Source organism: Lygodium microphyllum, chromosome 27 (assembly GCF_053477565.2).
Source record: "Lygodium microphyllum isolate KBCC chromosome 27, Lygodium_microphyllum_v1.1.10, whole genome shotgun sequence".
Lineage (NCBI taxonomy): Eukaryota > Viridiplantae > Streptophyta > Polypodiopsida > Schizaeales > Lygodiaceae > Lygodium > Lygodium microphyllum.
The window spans coordinates 93875751-93897093 of record NC_141161.1 but is presented as its reverse complement, the minus strand read 5'-3'; positions in this window follow the sequence as shown (position 1 = coordinate 93897093).

The following is a 21343-nucleotide window of genomic DNA, read 5'->3' as shown; positions in this document are numbered from 1 at the left end:
TGATGAAATGAAATTTGCGAAAATATAAGTGCGACCCTTAACAACATCGTGAATGAAGTTCATGCAATACTAAGGCAAGTGTCGATTTAATCCATTTGCAAGCATCTTTTCCCATGCAACTTATAAGATCGGTGTTCCTTTTCATGCCGTGCAACAGAAATTAACAATCCCCTCATGCGAATCATAACGAAGGGAGTTATTGCAAAAATACTCCTTTCCTTCATGACCAATGCACTTAACAATTTCCTCTCTAATCCTAAGCAATATGTGGCTTTCCTTTGAAAATGCACGACAAGGCAATTTACTGTTAAGGTCGTAAGATGGATGGACAATTAGCGTTTATATTGAAAATACCAATTTTTCCCAATTGCATTTAACTAGGCTAGGTGAATTTGAACATGCACGGTTGCTTCCTAATCCATGGAGTTGTCATGCTTAATGCATTACTTTAGTATGAAATCACAATAGTAAAAACCTGGGTCTGTGGGCTCGGGGAGATGTCCACGTGAATGCTAGGAGAAGAACCTCCCGCAGGCGCGCCTTGCGACTTCTTGGGAGCCATCGTTAGCGTGCTTACGGACTTCCGGTTTGCCTTTACCCTTACGCGATCGGTGAGTCTTCTCCAACCGTTGTGAGCAGCTTCAAGATCTTTCCCCTTTTCCCTCGTACGCCGGAGATCCCTTCCAAAGTGCGGATCCTTGAGAGTACCGGGCTTGCGGGTTTTGGGCTTATGGAAGGCCCGGTTTTAAAACCGAAAAGGCCGCGTAGGACCAAGGCTTATGGGCTTATCCTTAGAAGCTTCTTAAAGAAGCTTCTAGGAAGCTTCTGAATATCAGCAATGACGTCGTGGGAGGCCCAATGATTGGGAAGGAAAAGGCGTCGAGGACAAGGGAAAGGACTTAATGGCGATGGCGAGGATGGGCGGCGGCCTGGTGGTCTCCAGCAAGGCGGCAGCGTCCTTCTTCTCTCCCAGCGTCGACAGCGACTCCCCTTCCTCTCTCCACGCAGCCTCTGGCCTCCAACACAGCGATGGCAGCAGCCGTCTGTCCTCCCTCCCCCCTCTTCAACACCTTAGCGGGTGTTTATATAGGACAAGGGGGGGGGGAGAGAAGAGCTTCACCACGTGGCCCCCTGCATGGGTTCCCCCCCTCCCCATGCAGCCCACAACTCCACCAAGCCCATCCCCCCACACTCCCTCTCCTCCAGCCGTGCATCGGCTGGGGAAAAGGGGTAAAAATAAAAAAAATTTGCCTTGATAATATTCAATTTGCCCCTCCCAAGAGGGTGTTTACGTGCGATTCGTGGGTTTGAATCCTCGAGTTTGCTTGGCCAATGCGGAGGTCTCGATTTCTCGCGCGCAGGTCACAGATTACACTGCCGGCAATTCCAATATGACAGATAACCTTTGCACGAGGTTTACGCAGTGTGCGGGAAGTCAATTTTCATGAGTGGGAATATTACATTCTCTCCCCCTTAGAAGAATCGAGATGTCCTCATCTCGAGGTAAATTGGGGATATTGAAGGTTGAGAGAGCTTTCATCCATCCAGGTAGCATCCTCTTCGGGATAATCTTTCAACTGGACGAGGCATTCTTTCAAGGTTCTAGATCTTAACTGTCTCTCCCTAACATCTAAAATCTTATCTGGTCTTAGTTCAAGGACTCCTTGGCTAGGCATTACAATTTGTTGGTCATCAAATACATGATTAGGGTTGGGTACATATTTTTTTAAGAGACTAATATGGAATACATTGTGAACTTTTAGGTTATCAGGAAGTTGTAATTTATAAGCATTGGGTCCCAGGCATTTGAGGATTTTATACGGCCCACAATACCTTGGACTTAGCTTCTTGCATTCTCCTAGAGATAGAGAACTCCTTTTAGGGCGTACACGAATGAAGACCATGTCTCCTTCTCCGAAGACCCTCTCTTGGCGTTTCAAATCCGCGTATGCCTTTTGTCTATCTTTGGCTGCTTGTATGTCTTGTCTTATTGACCTTATTTGGTCATCCATGTCCTCCAACATTTGTCTTGAAGCTTCAACTCTTAGGGTTGGATCAGAAAAGTTTAGGGGACTTCGACAATCATGACCATACAATGCCTGGAAAGGGGTCATTTGAATGCTCTGCTGGTAAGAAGCATTGTAGGTAAATTCTACCAACGGCAAGTACTGAATCCACCTCTTCGGCTCTCGACAGCAGTATGCCCTAAGCATATCCTCAATGACTTGATTTACTTGCTTTTTTTGGCCATCCGTTTGGGGATGGTAGGCGGTGCTAAAACAGAGTTGAGTCCCAATAGCTTCAAAGATAGCTCTCCAGAAGTGTGAAGTGAAGAGAGAATCTCGATCGCTAATGATCCTTCTAGGTAACCCATGTAGCTTGAATATCTCCTTGATAAACACTCTTGCAATGTCGGAGGCTTTATAGTTTGTCTTTACTGGAATCAGGTGTGCAACCTTAGTAAGCATGTCAACTACAACCATAATGGAGTTGTATCCTCCTTGGACTTGGGGTAAGCCCACCACAAAATCCATACTGATGAATTCCCATTTCATTTGGGGAATGTCAAGTGGTTGCAATTTTCCTGGCATCATGACATGTTCAGCCTTGATACGTTGGCAAGACAAACATTTAGTGACATACTTGAGAACGTCACCTTTGAGCCTCTCCCAATGGTAGCTCTTCCTAACTGCATTAAGAGTTTTTGCATAGCCAGGATGTCGTGCGAAAGGGGAATCATGAGCTTCCCATAATATCTTCTGCTTAAGTGACTGGCTTGTTGGTATACACAGCCTTGTTCTGTAGTAGACAAGTCCATTATCAATAGAAAATTCCTGATACTTAGCTTGTGACTTCAGATTCTGCTCCTTGGTAGATATTTCTTTTATCATGGTTTGGTAGGCCAAATCATGGCATGCTTCCTCTCTAACTAGTTCGAGTATAGGGTTGCTTGGCATAGATACCTTTGTAGCCAGAGATCTGGCCGTTGATGGATTCTGCAAGATTAGGGAATTTAGGAATGCCTTGCGACTGAGTGCATCGGCAACTACATTCTCTTTCCCTGGTCGATACTTGATTTCAAAATCATACTCCTCCAATACTTCAATCCATCGACGTTGCCTCATGTTGAGCTCGTTCTGGGTAAAAATCCATTTGAGACTCCTATGATCGGTTACTAGAGTAAACTTGTTACCCAACAGGTAGTGTCTCCAAAGCTTTAGAGCATGGATGACAGCTAATAATTCCAGATCATGCGTGGCATAATTCTTTTCATGACTCTTCAATTTCCTTGAAGAATATGCTACTGGATGACTTTCCTGCATAATTACACACCCCAAGGCAAGAATGCTGGCATCAGTTACTACCTCGAACTCCTGATTGAGGTCAGGAAGTTTTAGAATAGGTGCTGATACCAAACATTGCTTTAATTGGTCGAAGCTGTTTTGTTCGGGAGTTGACCATGTAATAGAAGTCTGCTTCTTTAGTAAGTCGGTAAGAGGTGCTGCAATCAAAGCATAGTTTTTGATAAAGACCCTATACCATCCTGTCAAGCCAAGAAAACTACGTATTTCTTTGACGGATACTGGTATTAGCCATTCAAGCACATCTCTGACTTTGGCTGGGTCTACTGATATTCCTTCTGATGATACTATGAATCCTAGATATTCAATCTGACGTTTGAAGAATGCACACTTCTTCATTTTTGCATACAGCTTATGAGACCTCATTGTCTCAAGGACAATCCAAAGTTGAGGTTCATGATCTTCTTCCTGTTTAGAATAAACTAAAGTGTCATCGAAGAAGACAAGCACGAAATCATCAAGATATGGTCTAAAAATATCCTGCATTAATCTATTGAAGGTGGCAGGTGCATTTGTAAGCCTGAATGACATAACCAAGAACTCAAAGTGCCCATATCTTGTATTGAAGGCCGTTTTTGGAATATCTTCATCCTTGATCCTTATTTGATAGTAACCTGACCTGAGATCAATTTTGGAGAAGATCTTTGCACCTTGAAGGCGATCAAGAAGCTCATCTATTCTAGGAATAGGATACTTGTTCTTGACTGTTGATTGATTCAACCCACGGTAATCAATACATAGTCGAAGTGTCCCATCTTTCTTTTTCTGGAATAGTACTGGAGCTCCCCATGGTGAGTTGCTAGGCCGGATGTAACCCTGATCTAATAGTTGCTTGAGTTGTTCCTTCAACTCAATAGCTTCTGGTATGGACATTCTATAAGGTCTCTTTGCAATTGGCACAGCTCCAGGCATTAGCCTTATTTCATGATCAACTTCTCTTGGAGGTGGAAGTTCAGTCAATTCCTCAGGGAATACGTCAGCGTATTCCTTTAGCCAAGAGGGTCCCTCATGAGACTCTTGCTTTTGATCTAACTTGTTGAGTTTGATCAGGTAAACAGGTAATCCTTTTCTAACCCCTTTTATGATCCGCGATACTTTGGCTAACTGGATTCTTGGCACTCCTGCCTCACCTTGAGTTGAAACAAACTCTCTTTCAGAGTTTCGAAAGGAAACTTGACCCTTTCCACAGTGGATGTGGGCATCATTAGGCTTAAGCCAATCCATCCCGAGTAGACACTCATGGATACCTAAATTCATGACTCTGAATTTGACTGAGGTTTTCTTTCCTCCCAGAAAGAACTCTTCCTTAGTAGTTTGCCTGGTACAAGTTACCTCACGACCGTTTGCCAATTCCACAAGTAGGGTAGGTGCTTCTACTGTGGCTAGTCCTAATATTTTAGCATACGCTGGTGAGATAAAGGAGTGTGTACTGCCACAATCAATCAAGGTTTTGAAGCCTTTACCTTGATAGTCCGACGGTGTTTGAATCACGGAGAACTGGCGATTCGGCCCTTTCTTGTGTAAAGCGGCATGGACTGTCGCTCTTTCGAATTCCGCTTCCATAGTCGGATCTTCCTCTTCTTCTGCTTCACATCTTTGCCTATTGGTAATGCAGGCAGTTCTTCCTCTTCCACGGGTGGCGGCTCCTTGACCGCGGCCTGCACCTTGACGATGTCCCTCGCTGAGCTTGGGACATTGCCTTTTGAAGTGACCGAGTTCGTTGCAGTGGAAACATCGGAGGTTTCGGCCATTACTGTGAGTAGGAACAAAGTTGTTGACGTTATTTGTCCTTGCTTTCTTCCTTTGTCCCTGATTGAGACCTTGAACTCTCTTTACTTGGGGTCTGAATGCTCCTCTGTTCGGGTCGCTATAAGACCAATTCTTAATACCCCTTGGTCTAGCTTGCACTTCCTGAATTATAGGTGCCGCTCGAATGAGTGCATCCTGAAGATCTAATGGTCGCATAGATTCGAGACGGGTATTTATAGGTAGATTTAAGCCTGCGCAAAATTTGGACACCTGCTGCGTCGTGTCCATTTGTGGCGCATACTTTAAGGGTGAGACAAATTTAGAGTAGTATGCGTCAAGGGTGAGTCCTAGCTGTTTTAGCTCATAGAACTCATTCATTTTCTGTGTACGATATGCAGGTGGCAAATATCTCCCCTGCACGGCTTGCTTTAACTTCTCCCAGGTAACGGACCCCTCTGAAGTCCCTTGATCCCTGCACCATTGTTTCCACCATAGTCTAGCTTCACCGGTGAGTTTTAATTTGGCGAGCATGGCTTGATTGGTAGGTGCAGTACCAGCTGCTTCGAAGTAATCCTCCATAGATTCAATCCAAATTTCAGCATCAGACTGGACGAATCTGCCTCTCCCGTCAAACTCGGGTGGCTTTATCTGTTTGAGGAGGAACTTCTTCTCCTGGATCACAGCAGTACTTGATGTAGGGGGCGAATTTGGAACCTGTACCTGGGGTTGTGCCTGGGTAAAAGTTTTCTTAACGTTATTGTATGATAATTGACATTAGCTTATCTTTAGTTCAGCTATCTCGTAAATCATGAAGCTACTTAACTTTTTGAAACAACCCTGATGCACAGTCAGATATTGATAAAAGAAGTCCTTATTTATATTTACATGGGCGTAGCCTTATACAACATCTCGTGTGATGATAATCCAATCATTACATTTAGTTTGGGGAGAACAACGTTGTATTGCATTTGTCTACAGGAACTGTGTAATAGTAGGGTTTTGGGTCATGGATCTTTAGGAATCGATAATTCATTGGAAGTTCAGGATATCCTTTCCGCTGGAATCCATACTTCTCATGGCGGCCCAACACCTTAATCCTGTTGGCTGGGATTACACGGGTTACTTCCTCATATACATATGAGTTCAATTCAACCCTCCGACCTTGAATATGCAAAGTCGAATTTACGTGAGCTTCCACAAAAATGAACAGCTTCACGACTTTCAAGTCTTCCAACCACTTGATCCTCTTTAGGTTGGTTTGTAGATAAGCGAACCGGTGGGCAGCTATGTAGTAGATTCCTGAAGACCCATTCCATCTTCGTTCTATATATAAAGGCGATGGATTATAAATCTGCTCCAGGATGTTCATCATTTCAACTCTCTGCCTATAATGCGGAGAATGCATTGCAGTCATAAACATGATCCGGAACACCAAAAACTTGTTCCACGCTTCATAGTTCTGCAAGACAGTAATGAAGATGAGGAAATGTTTGGATAGCAACAATTTTTTTTTCTTCCTTTTATTGAGATCTCATAAAAACAATTCCGTTGTTGGTCGGCTCTGATACCAACTGTAACGTGTCCACTAGAATCATCCAGGACACGTCTTAGCAGTCCATCGGAAAGGATGTCTAGAAAACTCCACCCGGCACTCCCATGGAATGTTACGGGTTTTGCAATCTAGGTCTTCCCATGTCTGCCACGTAGCGGAAGTATCCTGGCCGTTCCCACTTAGGATCGATCGGAATTTGGGTTTTCCTGTTTGGTCATTAGCTAACAGCAACTAGCGTCAGACCCAAGCGAACTACTTTACGCAGAAACGCCAGGTCCGAAGCGGATTCACGCTGCACTTGGTTCAAGGAGAATGGGAAACGAGAGGGATGCAAAACTCAACCTCTTAGCCATAAGGCATAGTCCCATTCCGTTCCCCTAAAACAACGTAAATTGGGTAAGATGTAACTCTAGGTCATCGTTCTCGTTATTCGTTTTGATGATGATGATCATCCCGCTGTTCTTCGAGATTTTTGAGAAAAGTTCCCGGCTAACCGGGACCACCCATCCGTAGGACGGACCCATGGTCCATCCTCCGCACTTTCCTCGGTTTGTTTTAGTTATGTAATTATCTAACACATTAATTTGACATATAACAAACAGCTTCTTTAATTAACCCTGTTAAGCACTGGTTCCTTCACGTAATCTTATCACGTGACATAGAAAAACAATATCAAACAACTTCTTTATTATCATTTCATCATTTTATCTTTGAAATACAAGGAGTTCCGCCCGTAGGCTTGTCCATAATCTGCCCGAAGGCTTATCCAGTAATCCGCTAGGGATCACTATTCCAAGCTTCTGCCCGTAGACTAGTATGCGGGCCTCGAGATCCAATCCCGAGTCACGTTAGCCTCTTGTGCAGGACCCGGAAGGCGAGGGATTTACGGCCAGAGCCCCCCCTGGCACCCAAGCGTCCTCCTGCTCCAAGTAGAGCTCAACGGAAAGACCTCTCGCGGCGGGTTCGGTCCATGTTCCCGGCGCGGTCAACAACCCCCTTGGTTAGGGTCAGGCAGGCAGTCGGGGGTAACTGAAGCTGCCACTCCCTTCAGGCCTTCAACCTGAAGCATTTAGATATCTTTTCATCCTTTAGTTCCTTGAGCAAACAATGCAAACAGTGCTTTCTAAACTATTACAAGCACAATCAATTTCCAGTGGTCGTTTATTTGGCCAACTGCTAAGGAGTGAATCCTTCTCTCCGAATGCATCCAGCATTTGATCTGGGATCAATTGCGACTTGGCAAGCCTCAAGGGTTTGTTCGTTCACCCTTTTTATCCTTGAGTTAGGGCCATACCCTGTTACCCCAACTTAACCAATACCTTAGGTTTTATTAATAGTAAATCCTAGCGACCATGTCGCGTTAATTTATTGATTGATCATCTGCTTCCAAGCAAATACCTAACTTCCCTTAACTTGGCAAATTTTCCCAATAAGGGTGATGTAACAGGATGACTACTCATCCTCTTGCAAATAAAACTTGCGCAAGAACTTGCCAACCTCATTTCAAGAAATGGCAAAACTCTCTTGTGAACTAACCCCAAGTCTATGCGACGTTGCAACTTGTTTGCACAAGTGTCGCCTCTATTCCAAGGGATCATTTCACCCATTGAACGGTATTTTCTGGTCAAGGAATTATGATTAGGCTAGAAGTAAGGTTTAGGGTGTCTTCTTACTCAACCCAATCCTAAACGCACTAGGCCGACAATGTTCGGTCCTAGGGATCCCAACTCAATCCAAGTTCTAGCATTAGGTCGAATGATCCTTAGGGTAGAAACCCTAGATCATTATTTGCGTGAGCGTCCAATTGACTCAACATTCCGGAAAGGTGGGTAGGACCTTTGGGTTTGAGGACTTCGACTTGGCATCCAAGTACGATACTTGGCTGCATTTCTAACGTGCCAAGCCCTAGCTAGTACTTGAGGTTTTTATTGAATCGGCTAGATATGCCTATACGAAACCCTAACAGTCATGATACCACAAATGACTTGGGTAAATTGACCTACTTGTCTTATGACAAGGACAATTCTTTCCTAGAGATGATAAACTTGATCTAAAGTAGAAAAATAGTTGCAAAATGTTACAATATATGTGAACATGTAATTCATTACTTCTACGCACCATAAGATCCGCAATAGCCCTATCCCTTTTTGCTAAAGTCAAAAGGCATGATAATTTGAAGAATAACTTACATAGGGCCTACTAGGATTTACATCAAGGAATAACGCCTACAACCTTTTGTCTAAGTATTTGAATTTCATGCTTTTATAAGCCATGCAATCATTCCTAAATGCAACTTGATGAAATGAAATTTGCGAAAATATAAGTGCGACCCTTAACAACATCGTGAATGAAGTTCATGCAATACTAAGGCAAGTGTCGATTTAATCCATTTGCAAGCATCTTTTCCCATGCAACTTATAAGATCGGTGTTCCTTTTCATGCCGTGCAACAGAAATTAACAATCCCCTCATGCGAATCATAACGAAGGGAGTTATTGCAAAAATACTCCTTTCCTTCATGACCAATGCACTTAACAATTTCCTCTCTAATCCTAAGCAATATGTGGCTTTCCTTTGAAAATGCACGACAAGGCAATTTACTGTTAAGGTCGTAAGATGGATGGACAATTAGCGTTTATATTGAAAATACCAATTTTTCCCAATTGCATTTAACTAGGCTAGGTGAATTTGAACATGCACGGTTGCTTCCTAATCCATGGAGTTGTCATGCTTAATGCATTACTTTAGTATGAAATCACAATAGTAAAAACCTGGGTCTGTGGGCTCGGGGAGATGTCCACGTGAATGCTAGGAGAAGAACCTCCCGCAGGCGCGCCTTGCGACTTCTTGGGAGCCATCGTTAGCGTGCTTACGGACTTCCGGTTTGCCTTTACCCTTACGCGATCGGTGAGTCTTCTCCAACCGTTGTGAGCAGCTTCAAGATCTTTCCCCTTTTCCCTCGTACGCCGGAGATCCCTTCCAAAGTGCGGATCCTTGAGAGTACCGGGCTTGCGGGTTTTGGGCTTATGGAAGGCCCGGTTTTAAAACCGAAAAGGCCGTGCCAAGGCTTATGGGCTTATCCTTAGAAGCTTCTTAAAGAAGCTTCTAGGAAGCTTCTGAAGATCAGCAACGACGTCGTGGGAGGCCCAATGATTGGGAAGGAAAAGGCGTCGAGGACAAGGGAAAGGACTTGATGGCGATGGCGAGGATGGGCGGCGGCCTGGTGGTCTCCAGCAAGGCGGCGGCGTCCTTCTTCTCTCCTAGCGTCGACAGCGACTCCCCTTCCTCTCTCCACGCAGCCTCTGGCCTCCAACACGGCGATGGCAGCAGCCGTCTGTCCTCCCTCCCCCCTCTTCAACACCTTAGCGGGTGTTTATATAGGACAAGGGGGGGGGAGAGAAGAGCTTCACCACGTGGCCCCCTGCATGGGTTCCCCCCCTCCCCATGCAGCCCATGACTCCACCAAGCCCATCCCCCCACACTCCCTCTCCTCCAGCCGTGCATCGGCTGGGGAAAAGGGGTAAAAATAAAAAAAAATTTCCTTGATAATATTCAATTTGCCCCTCCCAAGAGGGTGTTTACGTGCGATTTGTGGGTTTGAATCCTCGGGTTTGCTTTGCCAATGGGGAGGTCCCGATTTCTCGCGCGCAGGTCACAGATTACACTGCCGGCAATTCCAATATGACAGATAACCTTTGCACGAGGTTTACGCAGTGTGCGGAAAGTCAATTTTCATGAGTGGGAATATTACATAACTCTAGGTCATCGTTCTCGTTATTCGTTTTGATGATGATGATCATCCCGCTGTTCTTCGAGATTTTTGAGAAAAGTTCCCAACTAACCGGGACCACCCAACCGTAGGACAGACCCATGGCCCATCCTCCGCACTTTCCTCGGTTTGTTTTAGTTTTGTAATTATCTAACACATTAATTTGACATATAACAATCAGCTTCTTTAATTAATCCCGTTAAGCACTGGTTCCTTCACGTAATCTTATCACGTGACATAGAAAAACAATATCAAGCAAGTTCTTTCTTTACATTTCATCATTTTATCTTTGAAATACAAGGAGTTCCGCCCGTAGGCTTGTCCATAATCCGCCCGAAGGCTATCCAGTAATCCCCAGGGATCACTATTCCAAGCTTCCGCCCGTAAACTAGTATGCGGGCCTCGAGATCCAATCCCGAGTCACGTTAGCCTCTTGTGCAGGACCCGGAAGGCGAGGGATTTACGGCCAGAGCCCCCCCTGGCACCCAAGCGTCCTCCTACTCCAAGTAGAGCTCAACGGAGAGACCTCTCGCGGCGGGTTCGGTCCACGTTCCCGGCGCGGTGAACAACCCCCTTGGTTAGGGTTAGGCAGGTAGTCGGGGGTAACTGAAACTGCCTCTTCCTTCAGGCCTTTAACCTGAAGTATAGGTACTCATTTAATTTGTAATTCATAATTCAAACAGAGCCCTAAAATCTCTAGCAAGCACAAACATTTCCATTAATCAACCCAGTTGTTTGGCAAACTGCTAAGGAAGTGTTCTTTCCTTTTTTTGAGTGTATCAGCACTCGTTCCCAAGGTGTCTTGTAAATTGGCAAGATCTTTTACATTCCGGTGTAGGGCATACCCAACTTGGTTAACCCTAAAGTTCCTTAGATATGCTAGTTTCCGGTTTACAACTTTCCTTATTTAGAAGGATATCCAAAAATACGTCTTTTTGCAAGATAACTTGCGTAGGGATCTACCATCCTTGATGAGGGTTTTTACCCTTTATCCTTGTGAATCAATCACAAGACTAAATGATTTCGTACTTGTTGCGCAAGTCCTGTGATGGAGTAATCTGTTTAGATCCTTTAAGCTGACGTATGTTAGGCCTAGGGTTTCTTTTTTTAAGATCCTTAGGGACAAACCCTAGTTCCTTATCTTTATGAATTTATTGTCCCTACAGTAAGGAAAGTAGTCAAGTGCTTAGGGTATGAATGTTTCTATGTTTAGATTGGTTTAGTTATCTTTTGGAAGGTAATATTAATCGTCTTGTCATGGTTTTGCTATCCTTGTGACAATTTACTTTCCAGTCAATACAGTTTAATTTTAACTTCCGTTTTCCTTACAGATGAACTCATGCCAAATAACAACATTTGCCTTGCTAAGATGTGCAATTAGCAAAGATAACTTCCTAGTAATTTGAGCATCGAAAGGAACCTTTCATGAATTTAACCATTTACAATGATTCGTTGCGAAAGGAATAAGACTAATGGTACAAGATATAATTTCTACACCTTAGGATTTAACTAAAATATACTACTATAGTAAATGGATAATCTTGCTCATAATTTATAATGCTTGATGCAATTTGAAGAAAACAAAGTTCTATACATTATCATTCATAAGCTAAACTCCTTCGTTATAAATAACTCGAACAAATATATCCTATCCTTAACAATTTCTCTTTGCATGATCGACTTAAAACCGAAATAAAGCCAAGAAGAAAAACCTGGTTTTGGGGTGAGATATCCACATGGATACCGGGAGATGACCCTCCCGCAGCTACACCTTGGACTTTCTTAGGCGGCATCGTAGTTCGAATGTGAGATAGCCTTTTTCACTTTCTTCTAGAATTCCACCGTCTCTTTGGAAAACAAGTTTATGGGTGAGTGTGGTTTTGCAACCACAAGAACCCTTGGAGGACTTTGACTTGGGGTAGAAGGAATAGAAAGCACTTATTCTCCTTCCTTCCCTTTCTTTTATCTTTTTCCCACTCTTCCTCCTTCACTCCTTCTTTTCACTCCCTCTATTTTTCCTCCCTATCTTTTATCTTTTCCCACTCTTCCTCCTTCACTCACTCTACTTTCCCTCCCTATCTTTTATCTCACGGCTACTTTTCCCTTACGGGATATCATCCGAGGCCATGATGATGATTTGGATTTTGAAGTTCAGGCGGGAAAAATAATAATGGGGATACGGGGGATTAAGAAGAAAGCTTAGGGATTTGTGGGAAAAAAAAGAGTTATGAGGGGGGGTGAAAAGGGTTAAAAGAGTTATAAGGGGGTGAAAAAGGGGCTTAGGGGAATAAAACACGGGGGGGGGGGAGGGGGGTTGGTTCCCAAAGCCTAGGAAGGGCTTAAGGGGGAAAGGGGGCTTAAGAGGCCCCTTAGAAGCTTCCCCCAGGAAGCTTCTAAGGCTTCTACGCCACGTGGGGGGGGGGAGGTTTCAGGGCCGTCTGTCGACGGCGATGTCCAGGTGGCAAGAAATCGTGGCGGCTCCTCACCAGCACGCGCGGCTATGTCCCTCGGCTTCTCCCTCCCTCAAGCCCTCTCTCTCTCTCACGTTGACAGCACAACGTTATGGCGGCACTCCCTCCCTCCTTTCGTCATGGCAGCAACACAGGGTATTTGGCAGCCCTCCTTTACTTTCCTCGACCGTTTTTTGGCTCTCCCCTCTTCACGACCACCCTCACGCATTCACGGCAGCTTCGTCCTCTTGATCTTTCGGCGGCCCCTTCACAGCGTGTCGACCCTGATTTAAATAGGGGAGGGGAGGGGGATCTTCCCTCCCTTGCGTGTCAGCACGCATGCCTTCCCCTTCTCTCCAAGCTCCACCAAGGAGCTTAATTACTCCTTATATTCCCCTCCCCCTCCAGCTCGTCAGTCGGCTGGGGGGATAAGGGGAATAAAAAAAATTTCATTATCCTTATTTCCTAGCAAGAGGTAGTCCACGCGAAAAAGTTTTCTTTAGAACGTTACATTCGCTCTGATACCACTAGTGCGCAGATCGGACACTGTATGCTCGCGTAGTGAATGCCGGAAGGTCCCCAAGAACAATGGAACTCTACTTTTTGCACAAATTACAAGGTAAAAAGCATGAACGACAAGAGCAAGAGACCAATTGGGTGCAATCTCCCCCCATGCATTGTGTGAGCGCTCCACAAAGCATGTATTTTATGTATATTTCATCTTCATGCTCAAATAATAGCCCAATTTACAAAATTGCAAGCTTTTAGCTTTTGAGTTTGCTTTAACAAAAAAATAAGAATAAAGCTAATGGACGGTGCCCAAAGAGTCTGGCACGCCCAATACAATGTCCAAATAGAAATAACATAACCGTGCGCCCATGCGCATACAAAATAATAATAAATAATCGATGCCTCAATAAATAGGCATGACAAAATATAGGTGTGACACCTATTAAAATATAATCCATAAATCGAATACTCACTATCCTCCAATGCTTCCCTCCGCCACTGCTGTTATCTCTACACATCAACTGAAGCATTCACAATCGTTAGTAAAATAATACAATTAAACCGACAAAAGTGAATACCTAGCAGTCTTCAGCTACATAAATAAATCAACTGGTTAGAAATAAATCCTAACCTTAATTTATTACGAGTGCGCACTCTAAACTCATAAACGTTTATTAATTTAATATGCATTTTGCAGAATCACCCGCTATGGAATCACCCATGTACACACTAAATTAATGAAACGCCCAAAAAGGACAGGCGTCCCCATCAACTTCTCACACAAAGAATCCACTTTGTGTATGAGCCCCGGTCATCAAGGTTTACGAAATCCACCGTAAAACCTCACGGAATCCACCGTGAAATATGCCTCCTGGCATCAGAACCTGTACCTGGGGTTGTGCCTGGATAAAGGTTTCTTAACATTATTATACAATAATTGTTATTGATTTATATTACATCTTTAATTCAGCTATCTCGTAAACAATGTAGCTACTTAACTTTTTATCAACTCTTACGCACAACCAGACATTGATAAAAATAAGTCTTTATTTGTATTTATATGGGCATAGCCCTTTCGAATACAATGTTTCATGCGATGATAAGCCAACTATTACATTTGGTTTGGGGAGAACAACGTTGTATTACATTTATCTACAGGGACTGTATAATAGTAAGGTTTCGGGTCATGGATCTTCAGGAATCGGTAAGTCATTGGAAGTTCAGGATATCCTTTCCATTGGAATCCATACTCCTCATAGTAGCCCAACACTTTAATCCTGTCGGCGAGGATTACATGGGTTACTTCCTCATATACATATGAGTTCATCTCAACCCTCCGACCTTGAATATGTAAAGTTGAGTTTACGTGAGCTTCCACGAAAATGAACAGCTTCACGACTTTCAGGTCTTCCAACCACTTGATCCTCTTTAGGTTGGTCTGTAGATAAGCAAACCGGTGGGCGGCTATATAGTAGATTCCTGAAGCACCCGCCCATCTTCGTTCCATATACAAAGGTGATGGATTATAGATCTGCTCCAGGATGTTCATCATCCCAATCCTTTGTCTATAAAGCGGAGAATGCATTGCAGTCATAAACATGACTCGAAATACCAAGAACTTGTTCCACGCTTCGTAATTCTGCAAGACAGCATTGAAGGTAAGGAAATGTTTGGACAACAACATTTGCTTTACTTCATCTTGTTATGATTTCATAAAAACAATTCCGTTGTTGGTCGGCTCTGATACCAACTGTAACGTGTCCACTAGTATCATCTAGGACATGTCTTAGTAGTCCATCGGAAAGGATGTCTAGAAAGCTCCGCCCCCGGCACTCCCATGGAATGTTATGGGAAATGCGATCTAGGGCTTTCTGCATTGTCGTACTGCTGCACCTCCGATGTGTGGAATCCACCAAAAAGTTGTGTGTGTGGGATTTGATACTTTGTACATACTTAGTCGTTATGTTTGCACTTTTGTTCTGCGTAGGTAATATAGTGAAGAGGGGTTTGGTGCAAGAGGAACTTATCCGTAATGCTCTGGTTGACATGTACGCTAAATGTGACATGCTTGTAGAAGAATAGGGAGTTTTTGATAGATTGGTAACTCAAGATGCAGTCTCATGGGCTACACTCATTTCAGGATATGCCAAATATGGGCTTTGTGAGGAAGTACTAAACTGTTTCAAAGAGATGCAGATCGAAGGTATGCTTGTAGATGCTATTACACTTGTTCTTTGTATAAAGGCTTGTGGCGATAGAGCAGCTTTGGGAATCAAGCTGAGAAATAAACACTGAAATAGTGAAAATTGGGTTGGAAAGATGTTTTCATCCAGGCAGCACACTGATGGATATGTATGCCAAATGTGGGAGCTTGCTTGATGTTCGAGTGCCTGCCACAACACAATGAGTATTCTTGGAGTTCCCTTATCCTTGACTATGTTGACATGGGGGATTTATCATATGCTTTCGAGGTCTTTCAAAAAATGTAAGATGACTGTGTTCAACCAAACAGTTACACATTCGTTGCCCTATTCAAAGCTTGTGCACAGCAGAAAGATGTGGACATGGGCTGGGCATTATATGGCGAAATAGTTCGAAAGGGTTTGGAAATGGAACTCTTCATTAGTAGCACAATGGTTGATCTATATGCGAAATGTGGATTGCTCATGGATGCATAACAAGTGTTTGATAATCTCCCAGTCTGTGAAGTAGTTTTGTGGAATGCATTGTTTCCAGGGTATGCTGAGCATGGGCTTGCAGAAGAAGCATTCATGGGTATGATGAGTGCATCGGTAGACATGTACAACAAAAGTGACATGCTTGCAGAGGCACGGCTAATGTTTCACAAGCTCCCATTACAGAATGTAGTCTCCTGGATGGTGCTGATAACAAAACCCCTCAGGCTGAGAACCCGCAGAACCCTTCTAAGGAACAAAGTCACTCAATTGTGGTCTAAATGTGATGGGGGCTACTTTTTTGAGTGCAATATATCGGGCTGGGGAGGAAAAGCATAGGGGATGCGAGATAAAGGGAGCGATGAAGAAAAGGGACGAGACCAGAAAAACGGAGAAAAAAAAAAACGGGCAGCGATTCATCTATTCCAGGCAAGCTGAAGCTCAAGTGGGGGGGGGGGGAGTGACCATGGGAGCAGAGGCTATTGTGTTCAGAGTGATAGAGGCAAGCGATGGAGGAGAAGTAGAAACTTGCAGACAAGGATGAACGATGAAGATTTAGACCTGCAAGATGACCGAAGTCAAATTTCGCAACCAGGGAGCAAAACGCAGCAGTAGCTGTTTTAAAGGAGGAACGCTTGATCTACGATTTATGCCGCTGCCGCTTCATCTTGTTAGGAGGATATTGCGGTGATATGAGTGAAGAACATCACTAACAATTGACCCAGGTTTCGCAAACTCTGAAAAGCAAAAATATGACTGCACCTTCCTCAATGCAACGAAGTTTGGAGAACGATGCAATGAGGACACTACGCTAAAGATGATAGCTAAAGACGATGCAATGAGGATGCTGCATTGCAGACAAAGTGGTGAGGTCGATGCGATGAGATCGCTGCGTGGAAGACGAATGGGACCCAAAGAATACAGCTGAAAATCTGATAGTTACTAGTCGCTATAAAAGCAATGACTTTGATGGCATTGTATTATACCCAATCAACTTCATCGACATCAACACACGGCGACTTGTGATAGAGATGATTGACAAAAACATTGCAACCATTAATCCTATAAACAAGCTTCAATCGCAATTAAATTGCTTGCATCTGTGACTGTCCATATTGTTATAGATTCATCACAATTACCACGACTTTTCTTAGAGCCTGATCCAGAACAGCACCTTACCATAGGTTTTAATTGTGAAGACGTTGATCTTGCGTGACATGGTTCTCTTTGTATTATGCAGTTTGCCTTTGAAGATGGAGTTTATCCTGTTGATGCTTTGAAAGGTGGAAATACTTTGATGTAGGCTTACAAGCCTGCATTAGAATCTCCTCATGTTACCAATGTTGTGCAAGAATGCAAGCAGGATAGTGAGGCTTTGTACTTCCAATATGGGATCAAGTTGAATAATGTTTTCGATACTTAGATTGCCTATTCTTTAATTGAGGAAGTAGATGGCATTAGTGCAATAGGAACACCCTGGTTATTTACAGATTCAGAGACTAGAGATGGTGCAAAAACAAAGGTAACAGATCCATTCATGCAGCTGCTATCACATGAATGAGGTGTGTATATCTGTAAAAAATTGCTCCAGATCTGGTTGACTATTACAGAATTTTTTTATCTATACAAGAGAGCTGTATGTATCTACAAAAATTGTACCTGAATACAAAGATGCCTTCTTGATCCTTTTCCAACCTCTTAGATCTCGCTTCAGATTTCTTTGCTCCTTTGGAAAAGACAGGCTGTTTATATGACATGAATTATTGTCAAGATGTTTATTGGAGAGGCTCCCATTCAGATGAAGCTGATTGTATGTCACATATTATCTGAAATTGAGATTTTAAATTGAATCTGATCTCGCTAGATTGACCTCCTATCGTGAAATTATTCAACGTCCTCTGTGGTCGGACTTTGCTTTCGAATTTCTTGGACAGCGTCTGCCACGTAGCGGAAGTATTCCGGCCGTTCCAACTTAGGATCGTCTTGAATTAGGGTTTTTCTGATTGGTCATTTCCTAACAGCAACTAGCGTTGGACCCAAGCGAACTACTTTATGCAGAAACGCCAGGTCCGAAGCGGATTCATGCTGCACTTGGTTCAAGGAGAATGGAAAACGAGAGGGACGCAAAGCTCAACCTCTCTGCCATAAGGCATAGTCCCATTCCGTTCCCCTAAAACAACGTAAATCAGGTTAAGAAATAACTCTAGGTCAACACTTTTGTTGTTCGAGTCCTTTGATGATCATCCCGCTGTTCCTCGTGAATTGAGAAAAGTTCCCGGCCAACTGGGACCACCCATCCGTAGGACGGACCCATGGCCCATCTTCCGCACTTTCCTCGGGTTGTTTTAGTTATGTAATTATCTAACACATTAGTTGGACATGTAACAACCAACTTCTTTAATTAACCCATTAAGCACTGGTTCCTTCACGTAATCTTATCACTTGACATAGAAAAACAATATCAGACAAGTTCTTTATTAACAGATCATCATATTTATCTTTGAAATACAAAGAGTTCTGCCCGTAGGCTTATCCACAATCTGCCCGAAGGCTATCCAGTAATCCACAGGGATCACTATTCCAAGTTTCCGCCCATAGACTAGTATGCGGGCCTCGAGATCCAATCCCTAGTCACATTAGCCTCTTGTGCAGGACTCGGAAGGCGAGGGATTTACTACCAAAGCCCCCCTGGTACCCAAGCTCTTCCTGCTCCAAGTAGCGCTCAACGGAGAGACCTCTCATGGCGGGTTCGGTCCACATTCCCGGCATGGTCAACAACCCCCTTGGTTAGGGCCAGGCAGGCAGTCGGGGGTAATTGAAGCTGCCTCTCCCTTCAGGCCTTTAACCTGAATTATAGATATTCATTTATTTTGTAATTCATTGGTTAGAAAAGTCAAACAGTGCTCTAAAATCTCTAGCAAGCACAAATATTTCCATTGATCATTTTTGTTATTGGCAGACTGCTAAGGAATGAATCCTCCCTTTCGAATGCATCCAGCACTCGATCCGGGGTGTCTTGCAACTTGGCAAGATCCCTTATATTCTGGGTTAGGGCATACCCTATTAACCCAACTTGGTCAAACCTTAAAGTTCATTGGATACTTCAATTTCTGGTTTTTAATCTTCAATTAATCTTCCTTACTCAGAAGGATATCAAAGTATTTATACTCTTGCAAGATAACTTGCATAAGGATCCGCCATCCTTGTTGCGAGAATTTGGCCTTTCTTCTTGTGATTCAATCACAAGACCATATGACTCCGTACTTGCTACGCAAGTCAAGTCCCGCATTGTACTATGCGATAATGGAGTCACGAAATCATCCGTTTCAGTTTCTTTAAGCTGACGTTGTTAGACCTAGGACTTCCTAGCTTTATTTTTTTGTAAGAAACTCAGGGACAAACCCTAATTCCTTTTACGTTTACAATTTATTGACTCTACAATCAGGGAATGTGGGCAAGTATTTAAGGTATAAATGTTTCTTGGAATTTAACTCATTCCCAATGAATATTTCGCAGCATAGGTATTTCTAAGTTTATAATAATTTGGTTAACTCTAGAAGGTAATTTCGAGATTACCTCCGCATGATTTGTTATCTACGAGTCAAATGACTTTTCAATCCTATACTTTATCAATTTGAGGTTAGGTTAATTTCAACTAATCTTCCCTTTTCTTTGCGAACAAAACTCATGCTAAATAAGCAACCTTTTCCTTGCTAAGTTATGCAGTTAGCAATGATAATTTTCTAGAGTTTATGCATCGTAAGAATGCTTTCATGATTTGCACTTTCCATGATGATTCGTTGTAAAAAGAATAGGGGTTAATAGTGCAAGATGCAGTTTTATACCTTTAGGCTTAAACGAAGTATACTACTTTAATGGGTAAATAATCTTGCTCATAATTCATTCCAATGCATAAATCTATTTGAAAAAAAATACATTTATAATTTATTTATTTTGCATGTTCCATTAGATGTATTTCATCGTGAATGACTAGGACAAGATATATCCTATTTCTAACAACTAACCTTGCATGATTAAAATTACAATGATATAAAATTAAAAATTAAGAAGGAAAAACCTGGTTTTGGGGTGAGATATCCACATGGATTTCGGGAGATGACCCTCCTGCGGCTACGCCTTGGACTTTCTTAGGAGGCATCGCAATTGTAGTCGTTCGGAAGGGGAAACAGCTTTATACTTCCCTTTCGGAATTCCACCGTCGCTCCCGTGCACTTCAATACTCTTCTTCTCTTTTTCGAGTAGGGGAAGAATCCAAGTCCCAAGGGTTTAACCACGAGGAGGGGGGGGGGGATAGTAAGACCTTTTCAAAGCCTAGTACTTTTGGGGGAAAAGGGTCTTGTAAAGCCCAAAAAAAATGTTAGAGGCGGTTAAAGCACGGGAGGGAAAATGATTCCGAAACCAAGCGTAAGGGCTAAAGGAAAATTAAGAACACTAGGAGGGGGTTTCAAAATACCATGGAAAGAGCTTATAGGAGTTAAAAAAAAAACAGTGCTGGAAGGGGGGGAATGAAAGGCAACACAAGGGCTTGAAAGGGAACACAAGGGTTTTTTTTTTTCGGCCCAAGACAAAATATTATTGATGTTAGCACCGGGGGGGGGATAAAAGATAGGGAGAATTTGGTGAGGAAAAGAAGGGATGAAAAGCCCTTTAAAATAGTAAAACTGGGGGGGTTTTTGAAAGGGACGGTTTACAAGCCCATAAGGAAAAGGCTTAAGGGGGGTTTTAAAACCTGGGGGGGGATAAAAGGGGACTTAAGGGTCTTAAAAACCCGGGGGAGGGATAAAAGGGAACACGAGGGGGTGAAAGGGGGAAAATTTTTAAGCCCCGGGAAAGAAAAGAGGTGAAAAGGGGCTTATTAAGCCCCTTTGGAAGCTTCCCCCAGGAAGCTTCCAAATTTCCCCACGTGGGGAAAAACTTACTGGCGGCGTGACGGATAGGTGGCGGCCTGCGACGATAGGCGGCGGCTCCTCCCAGGCCTCGAGATGTGGTGGCAGCCTCCCCCTCTTTCCCTTCCGACTTCAGCTCCTCCGTCAGTGTCGAGCGGCGTACCTCCTTGTCACAGCGAGTTTTGGGCAGCATCGTCCTCTCACTCCTCTCTGGCCTTCCCTTGGGTGGGGGTTTTTATAAGGAGAGGGAAGAGAATCCTCCCTCCCTCCGTGTCATTGTGCATGGTGGTGGAAGGCGTCGAGCTCCACTAAGGAGCTTGTCCTTCATTCTATTTCCCTCCCCTTCTAGCACGATAGTCCGTTTTTTATG